The 27,101-nt window shown below is 45.0% G+C and overlaps 40 non-coding genes across 40 annotated transcripts; all 40 read left to right on the forward strand.

Moving 5' to 3' along the window:
• Positions 1–468: 468 nt before the first annotated feature.
• On the forward strand, positions 469–560 carry TRNAI-UAU (transfer RNA isoleucine (anticodon UAU)). The gene is given in 2 exon segments: positions 469–506; positions 525–560. It is a non-coding gene; the product is annotated as a tRNA-Ile (tRNA).
• A 378-nt stretch (positions 561–938) lies between these two features.
• Positions 939–1,030, forward strand: TRNAI-UAU (transfer RNA isoleucine (anticodon UAU)). The gene is given in 2 exon segments: positions 939–976; positions 995–1,030. It is a non-coding gene; the product is annotated as a tRNA-Ile (tRNA).
• A 143-nt stretch (positions 1,031–1,173) lies between these two features.
• TRNAK-UUU (transfer RNA lysine (anticodon UUU)) lies at positions 1,174–1,265 on the forward strand. Its single transcript is given in 2 exon segments — positions 1,174–1,211; positions 1,230–1,265. It is a non-coding gene; the product is annotated as a tRNA-Lys (tRNA).
• Positions 1,266–2,108: 843 nt separating this feature from the next.
• On the forward strand, positions 2,109–2,200 carry TRNAI-UAU (transfer RNA isoleucine (anticodon UAU)). The gene is given in 2 exon segments: positions 2,109–2,146; positions 2,165–2,200. It is a non-coding gene; the product is annotated as a tRNA-Ile (tRNA).
• An 845-nt stretch (positions 2,201–3,045) lies between these two features.
• Positions 3,046–3,137, forward strand: TRNAI-UAU (transfer RNA isoleucine (anticodon UAU)). Its single transcript is given in 2 exon segments — positions 3,046–3,083; positions 3,102–3,137. It is a non-coding gene; the product is annotated as a tRNA-Ile (tRNA).
• A 1,308-nt stretch (positions 3,138–4,445) lies between these two features.
• TRNAI-UAU (transfer RNA isoleucine (anticodon UAU)) lies at positions 4,446–4,537 on the forward strand. The gene is given in 2 exon segments: positions 4,446–4,483; positions 4,502–4,537. It is a non-coding gene; the product is annotated as a tRNA-Ile (tRNA).
• A 143-nt stretch (positions 4,538–4,680) lies between these two features.
• Positions 4,681–4,772, forward strand: TRNAI-UAU (transfer RNA isoleucine (anticodon UAU)). The gene is given in 2 exon segments: positions 4,681–4,718; positions 4,737–4,772. It is a non-coding gene; the product is annotated as a tRNA-Ile (tRNA).
• Positions 4,773–5,849: 1,077 nt separating this feature from the next.
• On the forward strand, positions 5,850–5,941 carry TRNAI-UAU (transfer RNA isoleucine (anticodon UAU)). Its single transcript is given in 2 exon segments — positions 5,850–5,887; positions 5,906–5,941. It is a non-coding gene; the product is annotated as a tRNA-Ile (tRNA).
• A 378-nt stretch (positions 5,942–6,319) lies between these two features.
• Positions 6,320–6,411, forward strand: TRNAI-UAU (transfer RNA isoleucine (anticodon UAU)). Its single transcript is given in 2 exon segments — positions 6,320–6,357; positions 6,376–6,411. It is a non-coding gene; the product is annotated as a tRNA-Ile (tRNA).
• A 143-nt stretch (positions 6,412–6,554) lies between these two features.
• TRNAK-UUU (transfer RNA lysine (anticodon UUU)) lies at positions 6,555–6,646 on the forward strand. Its single transcript is given in 2 exon segments — positions 6,555–6,592; positions 6,611–6,646. It is a non-coding gene; the product is annotated as a tRNA-Lys (tRNA).
• An 843-nt stretch (positions 6,647–7,489) lies between these two features.
• Positions 7,490–7,581, forward strand: TRNAI-UAU (transfer RNA isoleucine (anticodon UAU)). Its single transcript is given in 2 exon segments — positions 7,490–7,527; positions 7,546–7,581. It is a non-coding gene; the product is annotated as a tRNA-Ile (tRNA).
• A 609-nt stretch (positions 7,582–8,190) lies between these two features.
• On the forward strand, positions 8,191–8,282 carry TRNAI-UAU (transfer RNA isoleucine (anticodon UAU)). The gene is given in 2 exon segments: positions 8,191–8,228; positions 8,247–8,282. It is a non-coding gene; the product is annotated as a tRNA-Ile (tRNA).
• Positions 8,283–9,590: 1,308 nt separating this feature from the next.
• Positions 9,591–9,682, forward strand: TRNAI-UAU (transfer RNA isoleucine (anticodon UAU)). The gene is given in 2 exon segments: positions 9,591–9,628; positions 9,647–9,682. It is a non-coding gene; the product is annotated as a tRNA-Ile (tRNA).
• A 143-nt stretch (positions 9,683–9,825) lies between these two features.
• Positions 9,826–9,917, forward strand: TRNAI-UAU (transfer RNA isoleucine (anticodon UAU)). The gene is given in 2 exon segments: positions 9,826–9,863; positions 9,882–9,917. It is a non-coding gene; the product is annotated as a tRNA-Ile (tRNA).
• Positions 9,918–10,994: 1,077 nt separating this feature from the next.
• TRNAI-UAU (transfer RNA isoleucine (anticodon UAU)) lies at positions 10,995–11,086 on the forward strand. Its single transcript is given in 2 exon segments — positions 10,995–11,032; positions 11,051–11,086. It is a non-coding gene; the product is annotated as a tRNA-Ile (tRNA).
• Positions 11,087–11,464: 378 nt separating this feature from the next.
• TRNAI-UAU (transfer RNA isoleucine (anticodon UAU)) lies at positions 11,465–11,556 on the forward strand. The gene is given in 2 exon segments: positions 11,465–11,502; positions 11,521–11,556. It is a non-coding gene; the product is annotated as a tRNA-Ile (tRNA).
• A 1,078-nt stretch (positions 11,557–12,634) lies between these two features.
• TRNAI-UAU (transfer RNA isoleucine (anticodon UAU)) lies at positions 12,635–12,726 on the forward strand. The gene is given in 2 exon segments: positions 12,635–12,672; positions 12,691–12,726. It is a non-coding gene; the product is annotated as a tRNA-Ile (tRNA).
• Positions 12,727–13,800: 1,074 nt separating this feature from the next.
• TRNAI-UAU (transfer RNA isoleucine (anticodon UAU)) lies at positions 13,801–13,892 on the forward strand. The gene is given in 2 exon segments: positions 13,801–13,838; positions 13,857–13,892. It is a non-coding gene; the product is annotated as a tRNA-Ile (tRNA).
• Positions 13,893–14,035: 143 nt separating this feature from the next.
• TRNAI-UAU (transfer RNA isoleucine (anticodon UAU)) lies at positions 14,036–14,127 on the forward strand. The gene is given in 2 exon segments: positions 14,036–14,073; positions 14,092–14,127. It is a non-coding gene; the product is annotated as a tRNA-Ile (tRNA).
• A 143-nt stretch (positions 14,128–14,270) lies between these two features.
• TRNAI-UAU (transfer RNA isoleucine (anticodon UAU)) lies at positions 14,271–14,362 on the forward strand. Its single transcript is given in 2 exon segments — positions 14,271–14,308; positions 14,327–14,362. It is a non-coding gene; the product is annotated as a tRNA-Ile (tRNA).
• A 375-nt stretch (positions 14,363–14,737) lies between these two features.
• Positions 14,738–14,829, forward strand: TRNAI-UAU (transfer RNA isoleucine (anticodon UAU)). Its single transcript is given in 2 exon segments — positions 14,738–14,775; positions 14,794–14,829. It is a non-coding gene; the product is annotated as a tRNA-Ile (tRNA).
• An 848-nt stretch (positions 14,830–15,677) lies between these two features.
• TRNAI-UAU (transfer RNA isoleucine (anticodon UAU)) lies at positions 15,678–15,769 on the forward strand. The gene is given in 2 exon segments: positions 15,678–15,715; positions 15,734–15,769. It is a non-coding gene; the product is annotated as a tRNA-Ile (tRNA).
• Positions 15,770–16,147: 378 nt separating this feature from the next.
• On the forward strand, positions 16,148–16,239 carry TRNAI-UAU (transfer RNA isoleucine (anticodon UAU)). Its single transcript is given in 2 exon segments — positions 16,148–16,185; positions 16,204–16,239. It is a non-coding gene; the product is annotated as a tRNA-Ile (tRNA).
• Positions 16,240–16,382: 143 nt separating this feature from the next.
• Positions 16,383–16,474, forward strand: TRNAI-UAU (transfer RNA isoleucine (anticodon UAU)). Its single transcript is given in 2 exon segments — positions 16,383–16,420; positions 16,439–16,474. It is a non-coding gene; the product is annotated as a tRNA-Ile (tRNA).
• A 143-nt stretch (positions 16,475–16,617) lies between these two features.
• Positions 16,618–16,709, forward strand: TRNAI-UAU (transfer RNA isoleucine (anticodon UAU)). The gene is given in 2 exon segments: positions 16,618–16,655; positions 16,674–16,709. It is a non-coding gene; the product is annotated as a tRNA-Ile (tRNA).
• A 143-nt stretch (positions 16,710–16,852) lies between these two features.
• TRNAK-UUU (transfer RNA lysine (anticodon UUU)) lies at positions 16,853–16,944 on the forward strand. The gene is given in 2 exon segments: positions 16,853–16,890; positions 16,909–16,944. It is a non-coding gene; the product is annotated as a tRNA-Lys (tRNA).
• A 608-nt stretch (positions 16,945–17,552) lies between these two features.
• TRNAI-UAU (transfer RNA isoleucine (anticodon UAU)) lies at positions 17,553–17,644 on the forward strand. The gene is given in 2 exon segments: positions 17,553–17,590; positions 17,609–17,644. It is a non-coding gene; the product is annotated as a tRNA-Ile (tRNA).
• Positions 17,645–18,022: 378 nt separating this feature from the next.
• TRNAI-UAU (transfer RNA isoleucine (anticodon UAU)) lies at positions 18,023–18,114 on the forward strand. The gene is given in 2 exon segments: positions 18,023–18,060; positions 18,079–18,114. It is a non-coding gene; the product is annotated as a tRNA-Ile (tRNA).
• A 143-nt stretch (positions 18,115–18,257) lies between these two features.
• TRNAK-UUU (transfer RNA lysine (anticodon UUU)) lies at positions 18,258–18,349 on the forward strand. Its single transcript is given in 2 exon segments — positions 18,258–18,295; positions 18,314–18,349. It is a non-coding gene; the product is annotated as a tRNA-Lys (tRNA).
• A 143-nt stretch (positions 18,350–18,492) lies between these two features.
• Positions 18,493–18,584, forward strand: TRNAI-UAU (transfer RNA isoleucine (anticodon UAU)). Its single transcript is given in 2 exon segments — positions 18,493–18,530; positions 18,549–18,584. It is a non-coding gene; the product is annotated as a tRNA-Ile (tRNA).
• Positions 18,585–19,197: 613 nt separating this feature from the next.
• Positions 19,198–19,289, forward strand: TRNAI-UAU (transfer RNA isoleucine (anticodon UAU)). Its single transcript is given in 2 exon segments — positions 19,198–19,235; positions 19,254–19,289. It is a non-coding gene; the product is annotated as a tRNA-Ile (tRNA).
• A 1,546-nt stretch (positions 19,290–20,835) lies between these two features.
• TRNAK-UUU (transfer RNA lysine (anticodon UUU)) lies at positions 20,836–20,927 on the forward strand. The gene is given in 2 exon segments: positions 20,836–20,873; positions 20,892–20,927. It is a non-coding gene; the product is annotated as a tRNA-Lys (tRNA).
• A 143-nt stretch (positions 20,928–21,070) lies between these two features.
• Positions 21,071–21,162, forward strand: TRNAI-UAU (transfer RNA isoleucine (anticodon UAU)). The gene is given in 2 exon segments: positions 21,071–21,108; positions 21,127–21,162. It is a non-coding gene; the product is annotated as a tRNA-Ile (tRNA).
• A 1,312-nt stretch (positions 21,163–22,474) lies between these two features.
• Positions 22,475–22,566, forward strand: TRNAI-UAU (transfer RNA isoleucine (anticodon UAU)). The gene is given in 2 exon segments: positions 22,475–22,512; positions 22,531–22,566. It is a non-coding gene; the product is annotated as a tRNA-Ile (tRNA).
• Positions 22,567–22,709: 143 nt separating this feature from the next.
• TRNAI-UAU (transfer RNA isoleucine (anticodon UAU)) lies at positions 22,710–22,801 on the forward strand. The gene is given in 2 exon segments: positions 22,710–22,747; positions 22,766–22,801. It is a non-coding gene; the product is annotated as a tRNA-Ile (tRNA).
• Positions 22,802–23,649: 848 nt separating this feature from the next.
• On the forward strand, positions 23,650–23,741 carry TRNAI-UAU (transfer RNA isoleucine (anticodon UAU)). Its single transcript is given in 2 exon segments — positions 23,650–23,687; positions 23,706–23,741. It is a non-coding gene; the product is annotated as a tRNA-Ile (tRNA).
• A 143-nt stretch (positions 23,742–23,884) lies between these two features.
• TRNAI-UAU (transfer RNA isoleucine (anticodon UAU)) lies at positions 23,885–23,976 on the forward strand. The gene is given in 2 exon segments: positions 23,885–23,922; positions 23,941–23,976. It is a non-coding gene; the product is annotated as a tRNA-Ile (tRNA).
• Positions 23,977–25,288: 1,312 nt separating this feature from the next.
• Positions 25,289–25,380, forward strand: TRNAI-UAU (transfer RNA isoleucine (anticodon UAU)). Its single transcript is given in 2 exon segments — positions 25,289–25,326; positions 25,345–25,380. It is a non-coding gene; the product is annotated as a tRNA-Ile (tRNA).
• An 842-nt stretch (positions 25,381–26,222) lies between these two features.
• Positions 26,223–26,314, forward strand: TRNAI-UAU (transfer RNA isoleucine (anticodon UAU)). The gene is given in 2 exon segments: positions 26,223–26,260; positions 26,279–26,314. It is a non-coding gene; the product is annotated as a tRNA-Ile (tRNA).
• Positions 26,315–26,457: 143 nt separating this feature from the next.
• TRNAI-UAU (transfer RNA isoleucine (anticodon UAU)) lies at positions 26,458–26,549 on the forward strand. Its single transcript is given in 2 exon segments — positions 26,458–26,495; positions 26,514–26,549. It is a non-coding gene; the product is annotated as a tRNA-Ile (tRNA).
• The last annotated feature ends 552 nt before the right edge of the window (positions 26,550–27,101 follow it).

Below are 27,101 nucleotides of genomic sequence, written 5' to 3' on the forward strand. Positions count from 1 at the left end.
GTTTCCCCGGTGGCGCAATTGGTTAGCGCTGAATTTATAGGACAGTTCTCGTGAGCTATGCCGGGATTGTGAGTTTGAGCCTCTCCTGGGGAGTGAAATTTTCATTAGTTTTCATATTTAGCCATGAGGTAATTGTATACTCAATGCTGGCGACTGCCTGGCCCGAAAACATTTGTTTACTGGAGTTGTGTGTAGACAACAGTCCTAAAGGAAACACTTTTACGTGCAACCTCGTTCCCTAGTGGCGCAATTGGTTAGCGCTGTATTTAGAGGACAGTTCTCGTGAGCTATGCTGGGGTTGTGAGTTCGAGCCTCACCTGGGGAATGAAATTTTCATTAGTTCTCATATTTAGTCATGAGGTTAATTGTATACTCAATGCTGGCGACTGCCTGGCTCGAAAACATTTGTTTACTAGAGTTGTGTGGAGACAACAGTCCTAAAGGAAACACTCATACGTGCGACCGTGTTCCCCAGTGGCGCAATTGGTTAGCGCACGGTACTTATACGACAGTTCTCGTGAGCTATGCCGGGGTTGTGAGTTCGAGCCTTACCTGGGGAATAAAATTTTTATTAGTTTTCATATTTAGTCATGAGGTTAATTGTATACTCAATGCTGGCGACTGCCTGGCTCGAAAACATTTGTTTACTGGAGGTGTGTGTAGACAACAGTCCTAAAGGAAACACTCTTACGTGCAACCATGTTCCCCAGTGGCGCAATTGGTTAGCGCACGGTACTTATACGACAGTTCTCGTGAGCTATGCCGGGGTTTGGAGTTCGAGCCTCACCTGGGGAATCAAATTTTTATTAGTTTTCATATTTAGTCATGCGGTTAATTGTATACTCAATGCTGGTGACTGCCTGGCTCGAAAACATTTGTTTACTGGAGTTGTGTGTAGACAACAGTCTTGAAGGAAAGGCTCCTACGTGCGACCGTGTTCCCCAGTGGCGCAATTGGTTAGCGCACGGTACTTATACGACAGTTCTCGTGAGCTATGCCGGGGTTGTGAGTTCGAGCCTCACCTGGGGAATGAAATTTTTATTAGTTTTCATATTCAGTCGTGAGGTTCATTGTATACTGAATGCTGGCGACTGCCTGGCTCGAAAACGTTTGTTTACTGGAGTTTTGCGCAGACAACATTCCTAAAGGAAAGACTCCTACGTGTGACCATGTTCCCCAGTGGCGCAATCGGTTAGCGCACGGTACTTTTAAGAAAGTTCTCGTGAGCTATCCCGGCGTTGTGAGTTCGAGCCTCACCTGGGGAATGAAATTTTTATTAGTGTTCATATTTAGTCATGAGGTTAATTGTATACTCAAAGCTGGCGACTGCCTGGCTCGAAAACGTTTGTTTACTGGAGTTGTGTGTAGACAACAGTCTTAAAGGAAACACTTTTACGTGCAACCGTGTTTCCCAGTAGCGCAATTGGTTAGCGCTGAATTTATAGGACAGTTCTCGTGAGCTATGCCGGGGTTGTGAGTTTGAGCCTCGCCTGGGGAGTGAAATTTTCATTAGTTTTCATATTTAGCCATGAGGTAATTGTATACTCAATGCTGGCGACTGCCTGGCCCGAAAACATTTGTTTACTGGAGTTGTGTGTAGACAACAGTCCTAAAGGAAACACTTTTACGTGCAACCGTGTTCCCCAGTGGCGCAATTGGTTAGCGCTGTATTTATAGGACAGTTCTCGTGAGCTATGCTGGGGTTGTGAGTTCGAGCCTCACCTGGGGAATGAAATTTTTATTAGTTTTCATATTTAGTCGTGAGGTTCATTGTATACTGAATGCTGGCGACTGCCTGGCTCGAAAACGTTTGTTTACTGGAGTTTTGCGCAGACAACAGTCCTAAAGGAAAGACTCCTACGTGTGACCGTGTTCCCCAGTGGCGCAATTGGTTAGCGCACGGTACCTTTACGAAAGTTCTCGTGAGCTATGCCGGAGTTGTGAGTTTGAGCCTCACCTGGGGAATGGAATTTTCATTAGTTTTCATATTTAACCTTGAGGTTAATTGTATACTCAATGCTGGCGACTGCCTGGCTCGAAAACATTTGTTTACTGGAGGTGTGTGTAGACAACAGTCCTAAAGGAAACACTCTTACGTGCAACCGTGTTCCCCAGTGGCGCAATTGGTTAGCGCACGGTACTTATACGACAGTTCTCGTCAGCTATGCCGAGGTTGTGAGTTCGAGACTCACCTGTGGAATGAAATTTTTATTAGTTTTCATATTTAGTCATGAGGTTAAATGTATACTCAATGCTGGCGACTGCCTGGCTCGAAAAAATTTGTTTACTGGAGTTTTGCGCAGACAACAGTTCTAAAGGAAAAACTCCTACGTGCGACCGTGTTCCCCAGTGGTTCAATTGGTTAGCGCACGGTACTTACATGACAGTTCTCGTGAGCTATGCCGGGGTTGTGAGTTTGAGCCTCGCCTGGGGAGTGAAATTTTTATTAGTTTTCATATTTAGCCATGAGGTAATTGTATACTCAATGCTGGCGACTGCCTGGCCCGAAAACATTTGTTTACTGGAGTTGTGTGTAGACAACAGTCCTAAAGGAAACACTTTTACGTGCAACCGTGTTCCCCAGTGGCGCAATTGGTTAGCGCTGTATTTATAGGACAGTTCTCGTGAGCTATGCTGGGGTTGTGAGTTCGAGCCTCACCTGGGGAATGAAATTTTTATTAGTTTTCATATTTAGTCGTGAGGTTCATTGTATACTGAATGCTGGCGACTGCCTGGCGCGAAAACGTTTGTTTACTGGAGTTTTGCGCAGACAACAGTCCTAAAGGAAAGACTCCTACGTGTGACCGTGTTCCCCAGTGGCGCAATTGGTTAGCGCACGGTACCTTTACGAAAGTTCTCGTGAGCTATGCCGGAGTTGTGAGTTTGAGCCTCACCTGGGGAATGGAATTTTCATTAGTTTTCATATTTAACCTTGAGGTTAATTGTATACTCAATGCTGGCGACTGCCTGGCTCGAAAACATTTGTTTACTGGAGGTGTGTGTAGACAACAGTCCTAAAGGAAACACTCTTACGTGCAACCGTGTTCCCCAGTGGCGCAATTGGTTAGCGCACGGTACTTATACGACAGTTCTCGTCAGCTATGCCGAGGTTGTGAGTTCGAGACTCACCTGTGGAATGAAATTTTTATTAGTTTTCATATTTAGTCATGAGGTTAAATGTATACTCAATGCTGGCGACTGCCTGGCTCGAAAAAATTTGTTTACTGGAGTTTTGCGCAGACAACAGTTCTAAAGGAAAAACTCCTACGTGCGACCGTGTTCCCCAGTGGTTCAATTGGTTAGCGCACGGTACTTACACGACAGTTCTCGTGAGCTATGCCGGGGTTGTGAGTTTGAGCCTCGCCTGGGGAGTGAAATTTTTATTAGTTTTCATATTTAGCCATGAGGTAATTGTATACTCAATGCTGGCGACTGCCTGGCTCGAAAACATTTGTTTACTGGAGTTGTGTGTAGACAACAGTCTTAAAGGAAACACTTTTACGTGCAACCGTGTTTCCCAGTAGCGCAATTGGTTAGCGCTGAATTTATAGGACAGTTCTCGTGAGCTATGCCGGGGTTGTGAGTTTGAGCCTCGCCTGGGGAGTGAAATTTTCATTAGTTTTCATATTTAGCCATGAGGTAATTGTATACTCAATGCTGGCGACTGACTGGCCCGAAAACATTTGTTTACTGGAGTTGTGTGTAGACAACAGTCCTAAAGGAAACACTTTTACGTGCAACCGTGTTCCCCAGTGGCGCAATTGGTTAGCGCTGTATTTTAGGACAGTTCTCGTGAGCTATGCTGGGGTTGTGAGTTCGAGCCTCACCTGGGGAATGAAATTTTCATTAGTTTTCATATTTAGTCATAAGCTTAATTGTATACTCAATGCTGGCGACTGCCTGGATCGAAAACATTTGTTTACTGGAGGTGTGTGTAGACAACAGTCCTAAAGGAAACACTCTTACGTGCAACCGTGTTCCCCAGTGGCGCAATTAGTTAGCGCACGGTACTTTTACGACAGTTCTCGTCAGCTATGCCAAGGTTGTGAGTTCGAGACTCACCTGTGGAATGAAATTTTTATTAGTTTTCATAATTAGTCATGAGGTTAAATGTATACTCAATGCTGGCGACTGCCTCGCTCGAAAAAATTTGTTTACTGTAGTTTTGCGCAGACAACAGTCCTAAAGGAAAGACTCCTACGTGCGACCGTGTTCCCCAGTGGCGCAATTGGTTAGCGCTGAATTTATAGGACAGTTCTCGTGAGCTATGCCGGGGTTGTGAGTTTGAGCCTCGCCTGGGGAGTGAAATTTTCATTAGTTTTCGTATTTAGCCATGAGGTAATTGTATACTCAATGCTGGCGACTGCCTGGCCCGAAAACATTTGTTTACTGGAGTTGTGTGTAGACAACAGTCCTAAAGGAAACACTCTTACGTGAAACCGTGTTCCCCAGTGGCGCAATCGGTTAGCGCACGGTACTTATGCGACAGTTCTCGTGAGCTATGCCGGGGTTGTGAGTTCGAGCCTCACCTGGGGAATGAAATTCTTATTAGTTTTCATTATTAGTCATGAGGTTTATTGTATACTCAATGCTGGCGACTGCCTGGCTCGAAAACATTTGCTTAATGGAGGTGTGTGTAGACAACAGTCCTAAAGGAAACACTTTTACGTGCGACCGTGTTCCCGAGTGGCGCAATTGGTTAGCGCACGGTACTTATACGACAGTTCTCGTGAGCTATGCCGGGGTTGTGAGTTCGAGCCTCACCTGGGGAATGAAATTTTTATTAGTTTTCATATTTATACATGAGGTTAATTGTATACTCAATGCTGGCGACTGCCTGGCTCGAAAACATTTGTTTACTGGAGTTGTGTGTAGACAACAGTCCTAAAGAAAAGACTCCTACGTGCGACCGTGTTCCCCAGTGGCGCAATTGGTTAGCGCACGGTACTTATACGACAGTTCTCGTCAGCTATGCTGAGGTTGTGAGTTCGAGACTCTCCTGTGGAATGAAATTTTTATTAGTTTTCATATTTAGTCATGAGGTTAAATGTATACTCGATGCTGGCGACTGCCTGGCTCGAAAAAATTTGTTTACTGGAGTTTTGCGCAGACAACAGTCCTAAAGGAAAGACTCCTACGTGCGACCGTGTTCCCCAGTGGCGCAATTGGTTAGCGCACGGTACTTACACGACAGTTCTCGTGAGCTATGCAGGTGTTGTGAGTTTGAGCCTCGCCTGGGGAGTGAAATTTTTATTAGTTTTCATATTTAGCCATGAGGTAATTGTATACTCAATGCTGGCGACTGCCTGGCCCGAAAACATTTGTTTACTGGAGTTGTGTGTAGACAACAGTCCTAAAGGAAACACTTTTACGTGCAACCGGTTTCCCCGGTGGCGCAATTGGTTAGCGCTGAATTTATAGGACAGTTCTCGTGAGCTATGCCGGGATTGTGAGTTTGAGCCTCTCCTGGGGAGTGAAATTTTCATTAGTTTTCATATTTAGCCATGAGGTAATTGTATACTCAATGCTGGCGACTGCCTGGCCCAAAAACATTTGTTTACTGGAGTTGTGTGTAGACAACAGTCCTAAAGGAAACACTTTTACGTGCAACCTCGTTCCCTAGTGGCGCAATTGGTTAGCGCTGTATTTAGAGGACAGTTCTCGTGAGCTATGCTGGGGTTGTGAGTTCGAGCCTCACCTGGGGAATGAAATTTTCATTAGTTCTCATATTTAGTCATGAGGTTAATTGTATACTCAATGCTGGCGACTGCCTGGCTCGAAAACATTTGTTTACTAGAGTTGTGTGGAGACAACAGTCCTAAAGGAAACACTCATACGTGCGACCGTGTTCCCCAGTGGCGCAATTGGTTAGCGCACGGTACTTATACGACAGTTCTCGTGAGCTATGCCGGGGTTGTGAGTTCGAGCCTTACCTGGGGAATAAAATTTTTATTAGTTTTCATATTTAGTCATGAGGTTAATTGTATACTCAATGCTGGCGACTGCCTGGCTCGAAAACATTTGTTTACTGGAGGTGTGTGTAGACAACAGTCCTAAAGGAAACACTCTTACGTGCAACCATGTTCCCCAGTGGCGCAATTGGTTAGCGCACGGTACTTATACGACAGTTCTCGTGAGCTATGCCGGGGTTTGGAGTTCGAGCCTCACCTGGGGAATCAAATTTTTATTAGTTTTCATATTTAGTCATGCGGTTAATTGTATACTCAATGCTGGTGACTGCCTGGCTCGAAAACATTTGTTTACTGGAGTTGTGTGTAGACAACAGTCTTGAAGGAAAGACTCCTACGTGCGACCGTGTTCCCCAGTGGCGCAATTGGTTAGCGCACGGTACTTATACGACAGTTCTCGTGAGCTATGCCGGGGTTGTGAGTTCGAGCCTCACCTGGGGAATGAAATTTTTATTAGTTTTCATATTCAGTCGTGAGGTTCATTGTATACTGAATGCTGGCGACTGCCTGGCTCGAAAACGTTTGTTTACTGGAGTTTTGCGCAGACAACATTCCTAAAGGAAAGACTCCTACGTGTGACCATGTTCCCCAGTGGCGCAATCGGTTAGCGCACGGTACTTTTAAGAAAGTTCTCGTGAGCTATCCCGGCGTTGTGAGTTCGAGCCTCACCTGGGGAATGAAATTTTTATTAGTGTTCATATTTAGTCATGAGGTTAATTGTATACTCAAAGCTGGCGACTGCCTGGCTCGAAAACGTTTGTTTACTGGAGTTGTGTGTAGACAACAGTCTTAAAGGAAACACTTTTACGTGCAACCGTGTTTCCCAGTAGCGCAATTGGTTAGCGCTGAATTTATAGGACAGTTCTCGTGAGCTATGCCGGGGTTGTGAGTTTGAGCCTCGCCTGGGGAGTGAAATTTTCATTAGTTTTCATATTTAGCCATGAGGTAATTGTATACTCAATGCTGGCGACTGCCTGGCCCGAAAACATTTGTTTACTGGAGTTGTGTGTAGACAACAGTCCTAAAGGAAACACTTTTACGTGCAACCGTGTTCCCCAGTGGCGCAATTGGTTAGCGCTGTATTTATAGGACAGTTCTCGTGAGCTATGCTGGGGTTGTGAGTTCGAGCCTCACCTGGGGAATGAAATTTTTATTAGTTTTCATATTTAGTCGTGAGGTTCATTGTATACTGAATGCTGGCGACTGCCTGGCTCGAAAACGTTTGTTTACTGGAGTTTTGCGCAGACAACAGTCCTAAAGGAAAGACTCCTACGTGTGACCGTGTTCCCCAGTGGCGCAATTGGTTAGCGCACGGTACCTTTACGAAAGTTCTCGTGAGCTATGCCGGAGTTGTGAGTTTGAGCCTCACCTGGGGAATGGAATTTTCATTAGTTTTCATAATTAACCTTGAGGTTAATTGTATACTCAATGCTGGCGACTGCCTGGCTCGAAAACATTTGTTTACTGGAGGTGTGTGTAGACAACAGTCCTAAAGGAAACACTCTTACGTGCAACCGTGTTCCCCAGTGGCGCAATTGGTTAGCGCACGGTACTTATACGACAGTTCTCGTCAGCTATGCCGAGGTTGTGAGTTCGAGACTCACCTGTGGAATGAAATTTTTATTAGTTTTCATATTTAGTCATGAGGTTAAATGTATACTCAATGCTGGCGACTGCCTGGCTCGAAAAAATTTGTTTACTAAAGTTTTGCGCAGACAACAGTTCTAAAGGAAAAACTCCTACGTGCGACCGTGTTCCCCAGTGGTTCAATTGGTTAGCGCACGGTACTTACACGACAGTTCTCGTGAGCTATGCCGGGGTTGTGAGTTTGAGCCTCGCCTGGGGAGTGAAATTTTTATTAGTTTTCATATTTAGCCATGAGGTAATTGTATACTCAATGCTGGCGACTGCCTGGCTCGAAAACATTTGTTTACTGGAGTTGTGTGTAGACAACAGTCTTAAAGGAAACACTTTTACGTGCAACCGTGTTTCCCAGTTGCGCAATTGGTTAGCGCTGAATTTATAGGACAGTTCTCGTGAGCTATGCCGGGGTTGTGAGTTTGAGCCTCGCCTGGGGAGTGAAATTTTCATTAGTTTTCATATTTAGCCATGAGGTAATTGTATACTCAATGCTGGCGACTGACTGGCCCGAAAACATTTGTTTACTGGAGTTGTGTGTAGACAACAGTCCTAAAGGAAACACTCTTACGTGCAACCGTGTTCCCCAGTGGCGCAATTGGTTAGCGCACGGTACTTATACGACAGTTCTCGTCAGCTATGCCGAGGTTGTGAGTTCGAGACTCACCTGTGGAATGAAATTTTTATTAGTTTTCATATTTAGTCATGAGGTTAAATGTATACTCAATGCTGGCGACTGCCTGGCTCGAAAAAATTTGTTTACTGGAGTTTTGCGCAGACAACAGTTCTAAAGGAAAAACTCCTACGTGCGACCGTGTTCCCCAGTGGTTCAATTGGTTAGCGCACGGTACTTACACGACAGTTCTCGTGAGCTATGCCGGGGTTGTGAGTTTGAGCCTCGCCTGGGGAGTGAAATTTTTATTAGTTTTCATATTTAGCCATGAGGTAATTGTATACTCAATGCTGGCGACTGCCTGGCTCGAAAACATTTGTTTACTGGAGTTGTGTGTAGACAACAGTCTTAAAGGAAACACTTTTACGTGCAACCGTGTTTCCCAGTAGCGCAATTGGTTAGCGCTGAATTTATAGGACAGTTCTCGTGAGCTATGCCGGGGTTGTGAGTTTGAGCCTCGCCTGGGGAGTGAAATTTTCATTAGTTTTCATATTTAGCCATGAGGTAATTGTATACTCAATGCTGGCGACTGACTGGCCCGAAAACATTTGTTTACTGGAGTTGTGTGTAGACAACAGTCCTAAAGGAAACACTTTTACGTGCAACCGTGTTCCCCAGTGGCGCAATTGGTTAGCGCTGTATTTTAGGACAGTTCTCGTGAGCTATGCTGGGGTTGTGAGTTCGAGCCTCACCTGGGGAATGAAATTTTCATTAGTTTTCATATTTAGTCATAAGCTTAATTGTATACTCAATGCTGGCGACTGCCTGGATCGAAAACATTTGTTTACTGGAGGTGTGTGTAGACAACAGTCCTAAAGGAAACACTCTTACGTGCAACCGTGTTCCCCAGTGGCGCAATTAGTTAGCGCACGGTACTTTTACGACAGTTCTCGTCAGCTATGCCAAGGTTGTGAGTTCGAGACTCACCTGTGGAATGAAATTTTTATTAGTTTTCATAATTAGTCATGAGGTTAAATGTATACTCAATGCTGGCGACTGCCTCGCTCGAAAAAATTTGTTTACTGTAGTTTTGCGCAGACAACAGTCCTAAAGGAAAGACTCCTACGTGCGACCGTGTTCCCCAGTGGCGCAATTGGTTAGCGCTGAATTTATAGGACAGTTCTCGTGAGCTATGCCGGGGTTGTGAGTTTGAGCCTCGCCTGGGGAGTGAAATTTTCATTAGTTTTCGTATTTAGCCATGAGGTAATTGTATACTCAATGCTGGCGACTGCCTGGCCCGAAAACATTTGTTTACTGGAGTTGTGTGTAGACAACAGTCCTAAAGGAAACACTCTTACGTGAAACCGTGTTCCCCAGTGGCGCAATCGGTTAGCGCACGGTACTTATGCGACAGTTCTCGTGAGCTATGCCGGGGTTGTGAGTTCGAGCCTCACCTGGGGAATGAAATTCTTATTAGTTTTCATTATTAGTCATGAGGTTAATTGTATACTCAATGCTGGCGACTGCCTGGCTCGAAAACATTTGCTTAATGGAGGTGTGTGTAGACAACAGTCCTAAAGGAAACACTTTTACGTGCGACCGTGTTCCCGAGTGGCGCAATTGGTTAGCGCACGGTACTTATACGACAGTTCTCGTGAGCTATGCCGGGGTTGTGAGTTCGAGCCTCACCTGGGGAATGAAATTTTTATTAGTTTTCATATTTATACATGAGGTTAATTGTATACTCAATGCTGGCGACTGCCTGGCTCGAAAACATTTGTTTACTGGAGTTGTGTGTAGACAACAGTCCTAAAGAAAAGACTCCTACGTGCGACCGTGTTCCCCAGTGGCGCAATTGGTTAGCGCACGGTACTTATACGACAGTTCTCGTCAGCTATGCTGAGGTTGTGAGTTCGAGACTCTCCTGTGGAATGAAATTTTTATTAGTTTTCATATTTAGTCATGAGGTTAAATGTATACTCGATGCTGGCGACTGCCTGGCTCGAAAAAATTTGTTTACTGGAGTTTTGCGCAGACAACAGTCCTAAAGGAAAGACTCCTACGTGCGACCGTGTTCCCCAGTGGCGCAATTGGTTAGCGCACGGTACTTACACGACAGTTCTCGTGAGCTATGCAGGTGTTGTGAGTTTGAGCCTCGCCTGGGGAGTGAAATTTTTATTAGTTTTCATATTTAGCCATGAGGTAATTGTATACTCAATGCTGGCGACTGCCTGGCCCGAAAACATTTGTTTACTGGAGTTGTGTGTAGACAACAGTCCTAAAGGAAACACTTTTACGTGCAACCGGTTTCCCCGGTGGCGCAATTGGTTAGCGCTGAATTTATAGGACAGTTCTCGTGAGCTATGCCGGGATTGTGAGTTTGAGCCTCTCCTGGGGAGTGAAATTTTCATTAGTTTTCATATTTAGCCATGAGGTAATTGTATACTCAATGCTGGCGACTGCCTGGCCCAAAAACATTTGTTTACTGGAGTTGTGTGTAGACAACAGTCCTAAAGGAAACACTTTTACGTGCAACCTCGTTCCCTAGTGGCGCAATTGGTTAGCGCTGTATTTAGAGGACAGTTCTCGTGAGCTATGCTGGGGTTGTGAGTTCGAGCCTCACCTGGGGAATGAAATTTTCATTAGTTCTCATATTTAGTCATGAGGTTAATTGTATACTCAATGCTGGCGACTGCCTGGCTCGAAAACATTTGTTTACTAGAGTTGTGTGGAGACAACAGTCCTAAAGGAAACACTCATACGTGCGACCGTGTTCCCCAGTGGCGCAATTGGTTAGCGCACGGTACTTATACGACAGTTCTCGTGAGCTATGCCGGGGTTGTGAGTTCGAGCCTTACCTGGGGAATAAAATTTTTATTAGTTTTCATATTTAGTCATGAGGTTAATTGTATACTCAATGCTGGCGACTGCCTGGCTCGAAAACATTTGTTTACTGGAGGTGTGTGTAGACAACAGTCCTAAAGGAAACACTCTTACGTGCAACCATGTTCCCCAGTGGCGCAATTGGTTAGCGCACGGTACTTATACGACAGTTCTCGTGAGCTATGCCGGGGTTTGGAGTTCGAGCCTCACCTGGGGAATCAAATTTTTATTAGTTTTCATATTTAGTCATGCGGTTAATTGTATACTCAATGCTGGTGACTGCCTGGCTCGAAAACATTTGTTTACTGGAGTTGTGTGTAGACAACAGTCTTGAAGGAAAGACTCCTACGTGCGACCGTGTTCCCCAGTGGCGCAATTGGTTAGCGCACGGTACTTATACGACAGTTCTCGTGAGCTATGCCGGGGTTGTGAGTTCGAGCCTCACCTGGGGAATGAAATTTTTATTAGTTTTCATATTCAGTCGTGAGGTTCATTGTATACTGAATGCTGGCGACTGCCTGGCTCGAAAACGTTTGTTTACTGGAGTTTTGCGCAGACAACATTCCTAAAGGAAAGACTCCTACGTGTGACCATGTTCCCCAGTGGCGCAATCGGTTAGCGCACGGTACTTTTAAGAAAGTTCTCGTGAGCTATCCCGGCATTGTGAGTTCGAGCCTCACCTGGGGAATGAAATTTTTATTAGTGTTCATATTTAGTCATGAGGTTAATTGTATACTCAAAGCTGGCGACTGCCTGGCTCGAAAACGTTTGTTTACTGGAGTTGTGTGTAGACAACAGTCTTAAAGGAAACACTTTTACGTGCAACCGTGTTTCCCAGTAGCGCAATTGGTTAGCGCTGAATTTATAGGACAGTTCTCGTGAGCTATGCCGGGGTTGTGAGTTTGAGCCTCGCCTGGGGAGTGAAATTTTCATTAGTTTTCATATTTAGCCATGAGGTAATTGTATACTCAATGCTGGCGACTGCCTGGCCCGAAAACATTTGTTTACTGGAGTTGTGTGTAGACAACAGTCCTAAAGGAAACACTTTTACGTGCAACCGTGTTCCCCAGTGGCGCAATTGGTTAGCGCTGTATTTATAGGACAGTTCTCGTGAGCTATGCTGGGGTTGTGAGTTCGAGCCTCACCTGGGGAATGAAATTTTTATTAGTTTTCATATTTAGTCGTGAGGTTCATTGTATACTGAATGCTGGCGACTGCCTGGCTCGAAAACGTTTGTTTACTGGAGTTTTGCGCAGACAACAGTCCTAAAGGAAAGACTCCTACGTGTGACCGTGTTCCCCAGTGGCGCAATTGGTTAGCGCACGGTACCTTTACGAAAGTTCTCGTGAGCTATGCCGGAGTTGTGAGTTTGAGCCTCACCTGGGGAATGGAATTTTCATTAGTTTTCATAATTAACCTTGAGGTTAATTGTATACTCAATGCTGGCGACTGCCTGGCTCGAAAACATTTGTTTACTGGAGGTGTGTGTAGACAACAGTCCTAAAGGAAACACTCTTACGTGCAACCGTGTTCCCCAGTGGCGCAATTGGTTAGCGCACGGTACTTATACGACAGTTCTCGTCAGCTATGCCGAGGTTGTGAGTTCGAGACTCACCTGTGGAATGAAATTTTTATTAGTTTTCATATTTAGTCATGAGGTTAAATGTATACTCAATGCTGGCGACTGCCTGGCTCGAAAAAATTTGTTTACTGGAGTTTTGCGCAGACAACAGTTCTAAAGGAAAAACTCCTACGTGCGACCGTGTTCCCCAGTGGTTCAATTGGTTAGCGCACGGTACTTACACGACAGTTCTCGTGAGCTATGCCGGGGTTGTGAGTTTGAGCCTCGCCTGGGGAGTGAAATTTTTATTAGTTTTCATATTTAGCCATGAGGTAATTGTATACTCAATGCTGGCGACTGCCTGGCTCGAAAACATTTGTTTACTGGAGTTGTGTGTAGACAACAGTCTTAAAGGAAACACTTTTACGTGCAACCGTGTTTCCCAGTAGCGCAATTGGTTAGCGCTGAATTTATAGGACAGTTCTCGTGAGCTATGCCGGGGTTGTGAGTTTGAGCCTCGCCTGGGGAGTGAAATTTTCATTAGTTTTCATATTTAGCCATGAGGTAATTGTATACTCAATGCTGGCGACTGACTGGCCCGAAAACATTTGTTTACTGGAGTTGTGTGTAGACAACAGTCCTAAAGGAAACACTTTTACGTGCAACCGTGTTCCCCAGTGGCGCAATTGGTTAGCGCTGTATTTATAGGACAGTTCTCGTGAGCTATGCTGGGGTTGTGAGTTCGAGCCTCACCTGGGGAATGAAATTTTCATTAGTTTTCATATTTAGTCATAAGCTTAATTGTATACTCAATGCTGGCGACTGCCTGGCTCGAAAACATTTGTTTACTAGAGTTGTGTGGAGACAACAGTCCTAAAGGAAACACTCTTACGTGCGACCGTGTTCCCCAGTGGCGCAATTGGTTAGCGCTGAATTTATAGGACAGTTCTCGTGAGCTATGCCGGGGTTGTGAGTTTGAGCCTCGCCTGGGGAGTGAAATTTTCATTAGTTTTCGTATTTAGCCATGAGGTAATTGTATACTCAATGCTGGCGACTGCCTGGCCCGAAAACATTTGTTTACTGGAGTTGTGTGTAGACAACAGTCCTAAAGGAAACACTCTTACGTGAAACCGTGTTCCCCAGTGGCGCAATCGGTTAGCGCACGGTACTTATGCGACAGTTCTCGTGAGCTATGCCGGGGTTGTGAGTTCGAGCCTCACCTGGGGAATGAAATTCTTATTAGTTTTCATTATTAGTCATGAGGTTAATTGTATACTCAATGCTGGCAACTGCCTGGCTCGAAAACATTTGCTTAATGGAGGTGTGTGTAGACAACAGTCCTAAAGGAAACACTTTTACGTGCGACCGTGTTCCCGAGTGGCGCAATTGGTTAGCGCACGGTACTTATACGACAGTTCTCGTGAGCTATGCCGGGGTTGTGAGTTCGAGCCTCACCTGGGGAATGAAATTTTTATTAGTTTTCATATTTATACATGAGGTTAATTGTATACTCAATGCTGGCGACTGCCTGGCTCGAAAACATTTGTTTACTGGAGTTGTGTGTAGACAACAGTCCTAAAGAAAAGACTCCTACGTGCGACCGTGTTCCCCAGTGGCGCAATTGGTTAGCGCACGGTACTTATACGACAGTTCTCGTCAGCTATGCTGAGGTTGTGAGTTCGAGACTCACCTGTGGAATGAAATTTTTATTAGTTTTCATATTTAGCCATGAGGTAATTGTATACTCAATGCTGGCGACTGCCTGGCCTGAAAACATTTGTTTACTGGAGTTGTGTGTAGACAACAGTCCTAAAGGAAACACTTCTACGTGCAACCTCGTTCCCTAGTGGCGCAATTGGTTAGCGCTGTATTTAGAGGACAGTTCTCGTGAGCTATGCTGGGGTTGTGAGTTCGAGCCTCACCTGGGGAATGAAATTTTCATTAGTTCTCATATTTAGTCATGAGGTTAATTGTATACTCAATGCTGGCGACTGCCTGGCTCGAAAACATTTGTTTACTAGAGTTGTGTGGAGACAACAGTCCTAAAGGAAACACTCTTACGTGCGACCGTGTTCCCCAGTGGCGCAATTGGTTAGCGCACAGTACTTATACGACAGTTCTCGTGAGCTATGCCGGGGTTGTGAGTTCGAGCCTTACCTGGGGAATAAAATTTTTATTAGTTTTCATATTTAGTCATGAGGTTAATTGTATACTCAATGCTGGCGACTGCCTGGCTCGAAAACATTTGTTTACTGGAGGTGTGTGTAGACAACAGTCCTAAAGGAAACACTCTTACGTGCAACCATGTTCCCCAGTGGCGCAATTGGTTAGCGCACGGTACTTATACGACAGTTCTCGTGAGCTATGCCGGGGTTTGGAGTTCGAGCCTCACCTGGGGAATGAAATTTTTATTAGTTTTCATTATTAGTCATGAGGTTAATTGTATACTCAATTCTGGCGACTGCCTGGCTCGAAAACATTTGCTTACTGGAGGTGTGTGTAGACAACAGTCCTAAAGGAAACACTTTTACGTGCAACCGTGTTCTCCAGTGGCGCAATTAGTTAGCACACGGTACTTATACGACAGTTCTCGTGAACTATGCCGGGGTTGTGAGTTCGAGCCTCACCTATGGAATCAAATTTTTCTTAGATTTCATATTTAGTCATGAGTTTAATTGTATACTAAATGCTGACGACTGCCTGGCTCGAAAACATTTGTTTACTGGAGGTGTGTGTAGACAACAGTCCTAAAGGAAACACTCTTACGTGCAACCATGTTCCCCATTGGCGCAATTGGTTAGCGCACGGTACTTATACGACAGTTCTCGTGAGCTATGCCGGGGTTTTGAGTTCGAGCCTCACCTGGGGAATGAAATTCTTATTAGTTTTCATTATTAGTCATGAGGTTAATTGTATACTCAATGCTGGCGACTGCCTGGCTCGAAAACATATGCTTACTGGAGGTGTGTGTAGACAACAGTCCTAAAGGAAACACTTTTACGTGCAACCGTGTTCCCGAGTGGCGCAATTGGTTAGCGCACGGTACTTATACGACAGTTCTCGTGAGCTATGCCGGGGTTGTGAGTTCGAGCCTCACCTGGGGAATGAAATTTTTATTGATTTTCATTATTAGTCATGAGGTTAATTGTGTACTCAATGCTGGCGACTGCCTGGCTTGAAAACATTTGTTTACTGGAGGTGTGTGTAGACAACAGTCCTAAAGGAAACACTCTTACGTGCAACCGTGTTCCCCAGTGGCGCAATTGGTTAGCGCACGGTACTTATACGACAGTTCTCGTGAGCTATGCCTGGGTTGTGAGTTGGAGCCTCACCTGGGGAATGAAATTTTTATTAGTTTTCATAATTATACATGAGGTTAATTGTATACTCAATGCTGGCGACTGCCTAGCTCGAAAAAATTTGTTTACTGGAGGTTTGTGTAGACAACAGTCGTAAAGGAAACACTCTAACGTGAAACCGTGTTCCCCAGTGGCGCAATTGTGTAGCGCACGGTACTTATACGACAGTTCTCGTGAGCTATGCCGGGGTTGTGAGTTCGAGCCTCACCTGGGGAATGAAATTCTTATTAGTTTTCATTATTAGTCATGAGATTAATTGTATACTCAATGCTGGCGACTGCCTGGCTCGAAAACATTTGCTTACTGGAGGTGTGTGTAGACAACAGTCTTAAAGGAAACACTTTTACGTGCAACCATGTTCCTGAGTGGCGCAATTGGTTAGCGCACGGTACTTATACGACAGTTCTCGTGAGCTATGCCGGGGTTGTGAGTTCGAGCCTCACCTGGGGAATGAAATTTTTATTAGTTTTCATATTTATACATGAGGTTAATTGTATACTCAATGCTGGCGACTGCCTAGCTCGAAAACATTTGTTTACTGGAGTTGTGTGTAGACAACAGTCCTAAAGAAAAGACTCCTACGTGCGACCGTGTTCCCCAGTGGCGCAATTGGTTAGCGCACGGTACTTATACGACAGTTCTCGTCAGCTATGCCGAGGTTGTGAGTTCGAGACTCACCTGTGGAATGAAATTTTTATTAGTTTTCATATTTAGTCATGAGGTTAAATGTATACTCGATGCTGGCGACTGCCTGGCTCGAAAAAATTTGTTCACTGGAGTTTTGCGCAGACAAAAGTCCTAAAGGAAAGACTCCTACGTGTGACCATGTTCCCCAGTGGCGCAATCGGTTAGCGCACGGTACTTTTAAGAAAGTTCTCGTGAGCTATGCCGGCGTTGTGAGTTCGAGCCTCACCTGGGGAATGAAATTTTTATTAGTGTTCATACTTAGTCATGAGGTTAATTGTATACTCAATGCTGGCGACTGCCTGGCTCGAAAACGTTTGTTTACTGGAGGTGTGTGTAGACAACAGTCCTAAAGGAAACACTTTTACGTGCAACCGGTTTCCCCGGTGGCGCAATTGGTTAGCGCTGAATTTATAGGACAGTTCTCGTGAGCTATGCCGGGGTTGTGAGTTTGAGCCTCGCCTGGTGAGTGAAATTTTCATTAGTTTTCATATTTAGCCATGAGGTAATTGTATACTCAATGCTGGCGACTGCCTGGCCCGAAAACATTTGTTTACTGGAGGTTTGTGTAGACAACAGTCCTAAAGGAAACACTTTTACGTGCAGCCTCGTTCCCTAGTGGCGCAATTGGTTAACGCTGTATTTAGAGGACAGTTCTCGTGAGCTATGCTGGGGATGTGAGTTCGAGCCTCACCTGGGGAATGATATTTTCATTAGTTCTCAAATTTAGTCATGAGGTTAATTGTATACTCAATGCTGGCGACTGCCTGGCTCGAAAACATTTGTTTACTAGAGTTGTGTGGAGACAACAGTCCTAAAGGAAACACTCTTACGTGCGACCGTGTTCCCCAGTGGCGCAATTGGTTAGCGCTCGGTACTTATACGACAGTTCTCGTGAGCTATGCCGGGGTTGTGAGTTCGAGCCTTACCTGGGGAATAAAATTTTTATTAGTTTTCATATTTAGTCATGAGGTTAATTGTATACTCAATGCTGGCGACTGCCTGGCTCGAAAACATTTGTTTACTGGAGGTGTGTGTAGACAACAGTCCTAAAGGAAACACTCTTACGTGCAACCATGTTCCCCAGTGGCGCAATTGGTTAGCGCACGGTACTTATACGACAGTTCTCGTGAGCTATGCCGGGGTTTGGAGTTCGAGCCTCACCTGGGGAATCAAATTTTTATTAGTTTTCATATTTAGTCATGCGGTTAATTGTATACTCAATGCTGGTGACTGCCTGGCTCGAAAACATTTGTTTACTGGAGTTGTGTGTAGACAACAGTCTTGAAGGAAAGACTCCTACGTGCGACCGTGTTCCCCAGTGGCGCAATTGGTTAGCGCACGGTACTTATACGACAGTTCTCGTGAGCTATGCCGGGGTTGTGAGTTCGAGCCTCACCTGGGGAATAAAATTTTTATTAGTTTTCATATTCAGTCGTGAGGTTCATTGTATACTGAATGCTGGCGACTGCCTGGCTCGAAAACGTTTGTTTACTGGAGTTTTGCGCAGACAACAGTCCTAAAGGAAAGACTCCTACGTGTGACCATGTTCCCCAGTGGCGCAATCGGTTAGCGCACGGTACTTTTAAGAAAGTTCTCGTGAGCTATGCCGGGGTTGTGAGTTCGAGCCTCACCTGGGGAATGAAATTTTTATTAGTGTTCATATTTAGTCCAGAGGTTAATTGTATACTCAATGCTGGCGACTGCCTGGCTCGAAAACGTTTGTTTACTGGAGGTGTGTGTAGACAACAGTCCTAAAGGAAACACTCTTACGTAAAACCGTGTTCCCCAGTGGCGGAATTGGTTAGCGCACGGTACTTATACGACAGTTCTTGTGAGCTATGCCGGGGTTGTGAGTTCGAGCCTCACCTGGGGAATGAAATTTTTATTAGTTTTCATTATTAGTCATGAGGTTAATTGTATACTCAATTCTGGCGACTGCCTGGCTCGAAAACATTTGCTTACTGGAGGTGTGTGTAGACAACAGTCCTAAAGGAAACACTTTTACGTGCAACCGTGTTCTCCAGTGGCGCAATTAGTTAGCACACGGTACTTATACGACAGTTCTCGTAAACTATGCCGGGGTTGTGAGTTCGAGCCTCACCTATGGAATCAAATTTTTCTTAGATTTCATATTTAGTCATGAGTTTAATTGTATACTAAATGCTGACGACTGCCTGGCTCGAAAACATTTGTTTACTGGAGGTGTGTGTAGACAACAGTCCTAAAGGAAACACTCTTACGTGCAACCATGTTCCCCATTGGCGCAATTGGTTAGCGCACGGTACTTATACGACAGTTCTCGTGAGCTATGCCGGCGTTTTGAGTTCGAGCCTCACCTGGGGAATGAAATTCTTATTAGTTTTCATTATTAGTCATGAGGTTAATTGTATACTCAATGCTGGCGACTGCCTGGCTCGAAAACATATGCTTACTGGAGGTGTGTGTAGACAACAGTCCTAAAGGAAACACTTTTACGTGCAACCGTGTTCCCGAGTGGCGCAATTGGTTAGCGCACGGTACTTATACGACAGTTCTCGTGAGCTATGCCGGGGTTGTGAGTTCGAGCCTCACCTGGGGAATGAAATTTTTATTGATTTTCATTATTAGTCATGAGGTTAATTGTATACTCAATGCTGGTGACTGCCTGGCTCGAAAACATTTGTTTACTGGAGTTGTGTGTAGACAACAGTCTTGAAGGAAAGACTCCTACGTGTGACCGTGTTCCCCAGTGGCGCACTTGGTTAGCGCACGGTACTTATACGACAGTTCTCGTCAGCTATGCCGAGGTTGTGAGTTCGAGACTCACCTGTGGAATGAAATTTTTATTAGTTTTCATATTTAGTCATGAGGTTAAATGTATACTCGATGCTGGCGACTGCCTGGCTCGAAAAAATTTGTTCACTGGAGTTTTGCGCAGACAACAGTCCTAAAGGAAAGACTCCTACGTGCGACCGTGTTCCGCAGTGGCGCAATTGGTTAGCGCACGGTACATACACGACAGTTCTCGTGAGCTATGCAGGGGTTGTGAGTTTGAGCCTCGCCTGGAAGTGAAATTTTTATTAGTTTTCATATTTAGCCATGAGGTAATTGTATACTCAATGCTGGCGACTGCCTGGCCCGAAAACATTTGTTTACTGGAGTTGTGTGTCGACAACAGTCCTAAAGGAAACACTTTTACGTGCAACCGGTTTCCCCGGTGGCGCAATTGGTTAGCGCTGAATTTATAGGACAGTTCTCGTGAGCTATGCCGGGGTTGTGAGTTTGAGCCTCGCCTGGGGAGTGAAATTTTCATTAGTTTTCATATTTAGCCATGAGGTAATTGTATACTCAATGCTGGCGACTGCCTGGCCCGAAAACATTTGTTTACTGGAGTTGTGTGTAGACAACAGTTCTAAAGGAAACACTTTTACGTGCAACCTTGTTCCCCAGTGGCGCAATTGGTTAGCGCTGTATTTATAGGACAGTTCTCGTGAGCTATGCTGGGGTTGTGAGTTCGAGCCTCACCTGGGGAATGAAATTTTCATTAGTTCTCATGTTTAGTTATGAGGTTAATTGTATACTCAATGCTGGCGACTGCCTGGCTCGAAAACATTTGTTTACTGGAGGTGTGTGTAGACAACAGTCCTAAAGGAAACACTCTTACGTGCAGCCATGTTCCCCAGTGGCGCAATTGGTTAGCGCACGGTACTTATACGACAGTTCTCGTGAGCTATGCCGGGGTTTGGAGTTCGAGCCTCACCTGGGGAATCAAATTTTTATTAGTTTTCATATTTAGTCATGCGGTTAATTGTATACTCAATGCTGGTGACTGCCTGGCTCGAAAACATTTGTTTACTGGAGTTGTGTGTAGACAACAGTCTTGAAGGAAAGACTCCTACGTGTGACCGTGTTCCCCAGTGGCGCACTTGGTTAGCGCACGGTACTTATACGACAGTTCTCGTGAGCTATGCCGGGGTTTTGAGTTCGAGCCTCACCTGGGGAATGAAATTTTTATTAGTTTTCATATTCAGTCGTGAGGTTTATTGTATACTGAATGCTGGCGACTGCCTGGCTCGAAAACGTTTGTTTACTGGAGTTTTGTGCAGACAACAGTCCTAAAGGAAAGACTCCTACGTGTGACCGTGTTCCCCAGTGGCGCAATCGGTTAGCGCACGGTACTTTTAAGAAAGTTCTCGTGAGCTATGCCGGGGTTGTGAGTTCGAGCCTCACCTGGGGAATGAAATTTTTATTATTGTTCATATTTAGTCATGAGGTTAATTGTATACTCAATGCTGGCGACTGCCTGGCTCGAAAACATTTGTTTACTGGAGGTGTGTGTAGACAACAGTCCTAAAGGAAACACTCTTACGTGAAACCGTGTTCCCCAGTGGCGCAATTGGTTAGCGCACGGTACTTATACGACAGTTCTCGTGAGCTATGCCGGGGTTGTGAGTTCGAGCCTCACCTGGGGAATGAAATTTTTATTAGTTTTCATTCTTAGTCATGAGGTTAATTGTATACTCAATTCTGGCGACTGCCTGGCTCGAAAACATTTGCTTACTGGAGGTGTGTGTAGACAACAGTCCTAAAGGAAACACTTTTACGTGCAACCGTGTTCTCCAGTGGCGCAATTAGTTAGCACACGGTACTTATACGACAGTTCTCGTGAACTATGCCGGGGTTGTAAGTTCGAGCCTCACCTATGGAATCAAATTTTTCTTAGATTTCATATTTAGTCATGATTTTAATAGTATACTAAATGCTGACGACTGCCTGGCTCATAAAACATTTGTTTACTGGAGGTGTGTGTAGACAACAGTCCTAAAGGAAACACTCTTACGTGCAACCATGTTCCCCACTGGCGCAATTGGTTAGCGCACGGTACTTATACGACAGTTTTCGTGAGCTATGCCGGGGTTTTGAGTTCGAGCCTCACCTGGGGAATGAAATTTTTATTTTTTTCATATTTAGTCATGCGGTTAATTGTATACTCAATGCTGGTGACTGCCTGGTTCGAAAACATTTGTTTACTGGAGTTGTGTGTAGACAACAGTCTTAAAGGAAATACTCCTACGTGTGACCGTGTTCCCCAGTGGCGCAATCGGTTAGCGCACGGTACCTTTACGAAAGTTCTCGTGAGCTATGCCGGAGTTGTGAGTTTGAGCCTCACCTGGGGAATGGAATTTCCATTAGTTTTCATATTAACCCTTGAGTTTAATTGTATACTCAATGCTGGCGACTGCCTGGCTCGGAAACATTTGTTTACTGGAGTTGTGTGGAGACAACAGTCGAAAAGGAAACCCTTTTACGTGCAACCGTGTTCCCCAGTGGCGCAATTGGTTAGCGCTGAATTTATAGGACAGTTCTCGTGAGCTATGCCGAGGTTGTGAGTTTGAGCCTCGCCTGGGGAGTGAAATTTTCATTAGTTTTCATATTTAGCCATGAGGTAATTGTATACTCAATGCTGGCGACCGCCTGGCCCGAAAACATTTGTTTACTGGAGTTGTGTGTAGACAACAGTCCTAAAGGAAACACTTTTACGTGCAACCGTGTTCCCCAGTGGCGCAATTGGTTAGCGCTGAATTTATAGGACAGTTCTCGTGAGCTATGCCGGGGTTGTGAGTTTGAGCCTCGCCTGGGGAGTGAAATTTTCATTAGTTTTCATGTTTAGCCATGAGGTAATTGTATACTCAATGCTGGCGACTGCCTGGCCCGAAAACATTTGTTTACTAGAGTTGTGTGGAGACAACAGTCCTAAAGGAAACACTCTTACGTGCGACCGTGTTCCCCAGTGGCGCAATTGGTTAGCGCACGGTACTTATACGACAGTTCTCGTGAGCTATGCCGGGGTTGTGAGTTCGAGCCTCACGTGGGGAATAAAATTTTTATTAGTTTTCATATTTAGTCATGAGGTTAATTGTATACTCAATGCTGGCGACTGCCTGGCTCCAAAACATTTGTTTACTGGAGTTGTGTGTAGACCACAGTCCTAAAGGAAAGACTTCTACGTGCGACCGCGTTCCCCAGTGGCGCAATTGGTTAGCGCACGGTACTTATACGACAGTTCTCGTGAGCTATGCCGGGGTTGTGAGTTCGAGCCTCACCTGGGGAATGAAATTTTTATTAGTTTTCATATTTAGTCGTGAGGTTCATTGTATACTGAATGCTGGCGACTGCCTGGCTCGAAAACGTTTGTTTACTGGAGTTTTGCGCAGACAACAGTCCTAAAGGAAAGACTCCTACGTGTGACCGTGTTTCCCAGTGGCGCAATCGGTTAGCGCACGGTACCTTTACGAAAGTTCTCGTGAGCTATGCCGGAGTTGTGAGTTTGAGCCTCACCTGGGGAATGGAATTTTCATTAGTTTTCATATTTAACCTTGAGGTTAATTGTATACTCAATGCTGGCGACTGCCTGGCTCGGAAACATTTGTTTACTGGAGTTGTGTGGTGACAACAGTCGTAAAGGAAACCCTCTTACGGGCAACCGTGTTCCCCAGTGGCGCAATTGGTTAGCGCACGGTACTTATACGACAGTTCTCGTGAGCTATGCGCGGGTTGAGAGTTCGAGCCTCACCTGGGGAATGAAATTTTTATTTGTTTTTCTATTTAGTCATGAGGTTAATTGTATACTCAATGCTGGCGACTGCCTGGCTCGAAAACATTTGTTTACTGGAGGTGTGTGTAGACAACAGTCCTAAAGGAAACACTCTTACGTGCAACCGCGTTCCCCAGTGGCGCAATTGGTTAGTGCACGGTACTTATACGACAGTTCTCGTGAGCTATCCTGGGGTTGTGAGTTCGAGCCTCACCTGGGGAATGAAATTTTTATTAGTTTTCATATTTAGTCATGAGGTTAATTGTATACGCAATGCTGGCGACTGCCTGGCTCGAAAACATCTGTTTACTGGAGGTTTGTGTAGACAACAGTCGTAAAGGAAACACTCTAACGTGAAACCGTGTTCCCCAGTGGCGCAATTGGGTAGCGCACGGTACTTATACGACAGTTCTGGTGAGCTATGCCGGGGTTGTGAGTTTGAGCCTCACCTGGGGAATGAAATTTTTATTAGTTTTCATATTTAGTCATGAGGTTAATTGTATACTCAATGCTGGCGACTGCCTGGCTCGAAAACATTTGTTTACTGGAGGTGTGTGTAGACAACAGTCCTAAAGGAAACACTCTTACGTGAAACCGTGTTCCCCAGTGGCGCAATTGGTTAGCGCACGGTACTTATACGACAGTTCTCGTCAGCTATGTCGAGGTTGTGAGTTCGAGACTCACCTGTGGAATAAAATTTTTATTAGTTTTCATATTTAGTCATGAGGTTAAATGTATACTCGATATTGGCGACAGCCTGGCTCGAAAAAATTTGTTTACTGGAGTTTTGCGCAGACAACAGTCCTAAAGGAAAGACTCCTACGTGCGACCGTGTTCCCCAGTGGCGCAATTGGTTAGCGCACGGTACTTACACGACAGTTCTCGTGAGCTATGCAGAGGTTGTGAGTTTGAGCCTCGCCTGGGGAGTGAAATTTTTATTAGTTTTCATATTTAGCCGTGAGGTAATTGTATACTCAATGCTGGCGACTGTCTGGCCCGAAAACATTTGTTTACTGGAGTTGTGTGTAGACAACAGTCCTAAAGGAAACACTTTTACGTGCAACCGTGTTCCCCGGTGGCGCAATTGGTTAGCGCTGAATTTATAGGACAGTTCTCGTGAGCTATGCCGGGGTTGTGAGTTTGAGCTTCGCCTGGGGAGTGAAATTTTCATTAGTTTTCATATTTAGCCATGAGGTAATTGTATACTCAATGCTGGCGACTGCCTGGCCCGAAAACATTTGTTTACTGGAGTTGTGTGTAGACAACAGTCCTAAAGGAAACACTTTTACGTGCAACCTTGTTCCCCAGTGGCGCAATTGGTTAGCGCTGTATTTAGAGGACAGTTCTCGTGAGCTATGCTGGGGTTGTGAGTTCGAGCCTCACCTGGAGAATGAAATTTTCATTAGTTTTCATATTTAGTCATGAGGTTAATTGTATACTCAATGCTGGCGACTGCCTGGCTCGAAAACGTTTCTTTACTAGAGTTGTGTGGAGACAACAGTCCTAAAGGAAACACTCTTACATGCGACCGTGTTATCCAGTGGCGCAATTGGTTAGCGCACGGTACTTATACGACAGTTCTCGTGAGCTATGCCGGGGTTGTGAGTTCGAGCCTCACCTGGGGAATGAAATTTTTATTAGTTTTCATATTTAGTCGTGAGGTTCATTGTATACTGAATGCTGGCGACTGCCTGGCTCGAAAACGTTTGTTTACTGGAGTTTTGCGCAGACAACAGTCCTAAAGGAAAGACTCCTACGTGTGACCGTGTTCCCCAGTGGCGCAATTGGTTAGCGCACGGTACCTTTACGTAAGTTCTCGTGAGCTATGCCGGAATTGTGAGTTTGAGCCTCACCTGGGGAATGGAATTTTCATTAGTTTTCATATTTAACCTTGAGGTTAATTGTATACTCAATGCTGGCGACTGCCTGGCTCGAAAACATTTGTTTACTGGAGGTGTGTGTAGACAACAGTCCTAAAGGAAACACTCTTACGTGCAACCGTGTTCTCCAGTGGCGCAATTGGTTAGCGCACGGTACTTATACGACAGTTCTCGTCAGCTATGCCGAGGTTGTGAGTTCGAGACTCACCTGTGGAATAAAATTTTTATTAGTTTTCATATTTAGTCATGAGGTTAAATGTATACTCAATGCTGGCGACTGCCTGGCTCGAAAAAATTTGTTTACTGGAGTTTTGCGCAGACAACAGTTCTAAAGGAAAAACTCCTACGTGCGACCGTGTTCCCCAGTGGTTCAATTGGTTAGCGCACGGTACTTACACGACAGTTCTGGTGAGCTATGCCGGGGTTGTGAGTTTGAGCCTCACCTGGGGAGTGAAATTTTTATTAGTTTTCATATTTAGCCATGAGGTAATTGTATACTCAATGCTGGCGACTGCCTGGCCCGAAAACATTTGTTTACTGGAGTTGTGTGTAGACAACAGTCTTAAAGGAAACACTTTTACGTGCAACCGTGTTTCCCAGTAGCGCAATTGGTTAGCGCTGAATATATAGGACAGTTCTCGTGAGCTATGCCGGGGTTGTGAGTTTGAGCCTCGCCTGGGGAGTGAAATTTTCATTAGTTTTCATATTTAGCCATGAGGTAATTGTATACTCAATGCTGGCGACTGCCTGGCCCGAAAACATTTGTTTACTGGAGTTGTGTGTAGACAACAGTCCTAAAGGAAACACTTTTACGTGCAAACGTGTTCCCCAGTGGCGCAATTGGTTAGCGCTGTATTTATAGGACAGTTCTCGTGAGCTATGCTGGGGTTGTGAGTTCGAGCCTCACCTGGGGAATGAAATTTTCATTACTTTTCATATTTAGTCATAAGCTTAATTGTATACTCAATGCTGGCGACTGCCTGGCTCGAAAACATTTGTTTACTAGAGTTGTGTGGAGACAACAGTCCTAAAGGAAACACTCTTACGTGCGACCGTGTTCCCCAGTGGCGCAATTGGTTAGCGCACGGTACTTATACGACAGTTCTCGTGACCTATGCCGGGGTTTTGAGTTCGAGCCTCACCTGGGGAATGAAATTTTTATTAGTTTTCATATTTAGTCATGCGGTTAATTGTATACTCAATGCTGGTGACTGCCTGGCTCGAAAACATTTGTTTACTGGAGTTGTGTGTAGACAACAGTCTTAAAGGAAAGACTTCTACGTGCGACCGTGTTCCCCAGTGGCGCAATTGGTTAGCGCACGGTACTTATACGACAGTTTTCGTGAGCTATGCCGGGGTTCTGAGTTCGAGCCTCACCTGGGGAACGAAACTTTTATTAGTTTTCAATATTAGTCATGAGGTTAATTGTATACTCAATGCTGGCGACTGCCTGGCTCGAAAACATTTGTTTACTGGAGGTGTGTGTAGACAACAGTCCTAAAGGAAACACTCTTACGTGCAACCGTGTTCCCCAGTGGCGCAATTAGTTAGCACACGGTACTTTTACGACAGTTCTCGTCAGCTATGCCAAGGTTGTGAGTTCGAGACTCACCTGTGGAATGAAATTTTTATTAGTTTTCATAATTAGTCATGAGGTTAAATGTATACTCAATGCTGGCGACTGCCTCGCTCGAAAAAATTTGTTTACTGTAGTTTTGCGCAGACAACAGTCCTAAAGGAAAGACTCCTACGTGCGACCGTGTTCCCCAGTGGCGCAATTGGTTAGCGCTGAATTTATAGGACAGTTCTCGTGAGCTATGCCGGGGTTGTGAGTTTGAGCCTCGCCTGGGGAGTGAAATTTTCATTAGTTTTCGTATTTAGCCATGAGGTAATTGTATACTCAATGCTGGCGACTGCCTGGCCCGAAAACATTTGTT

The sequence above is a fragment of the Rhipicephalus microplus genome, chromosome 8, assembly GCF_043290135.1.
Source record: "Rhipicephalus microplus isolate Deutch F79 chromosome 8, USDA_Rmic, whole genome shotgun sequence".
NCBI classification, from domain to species: domain Eukaryota; kingdom Metazoa; phylum Arthropoda; class Arachnida; order Ixodida; family Ixodidae; genus Rhipicephalus; species Rhipicephalus microplus.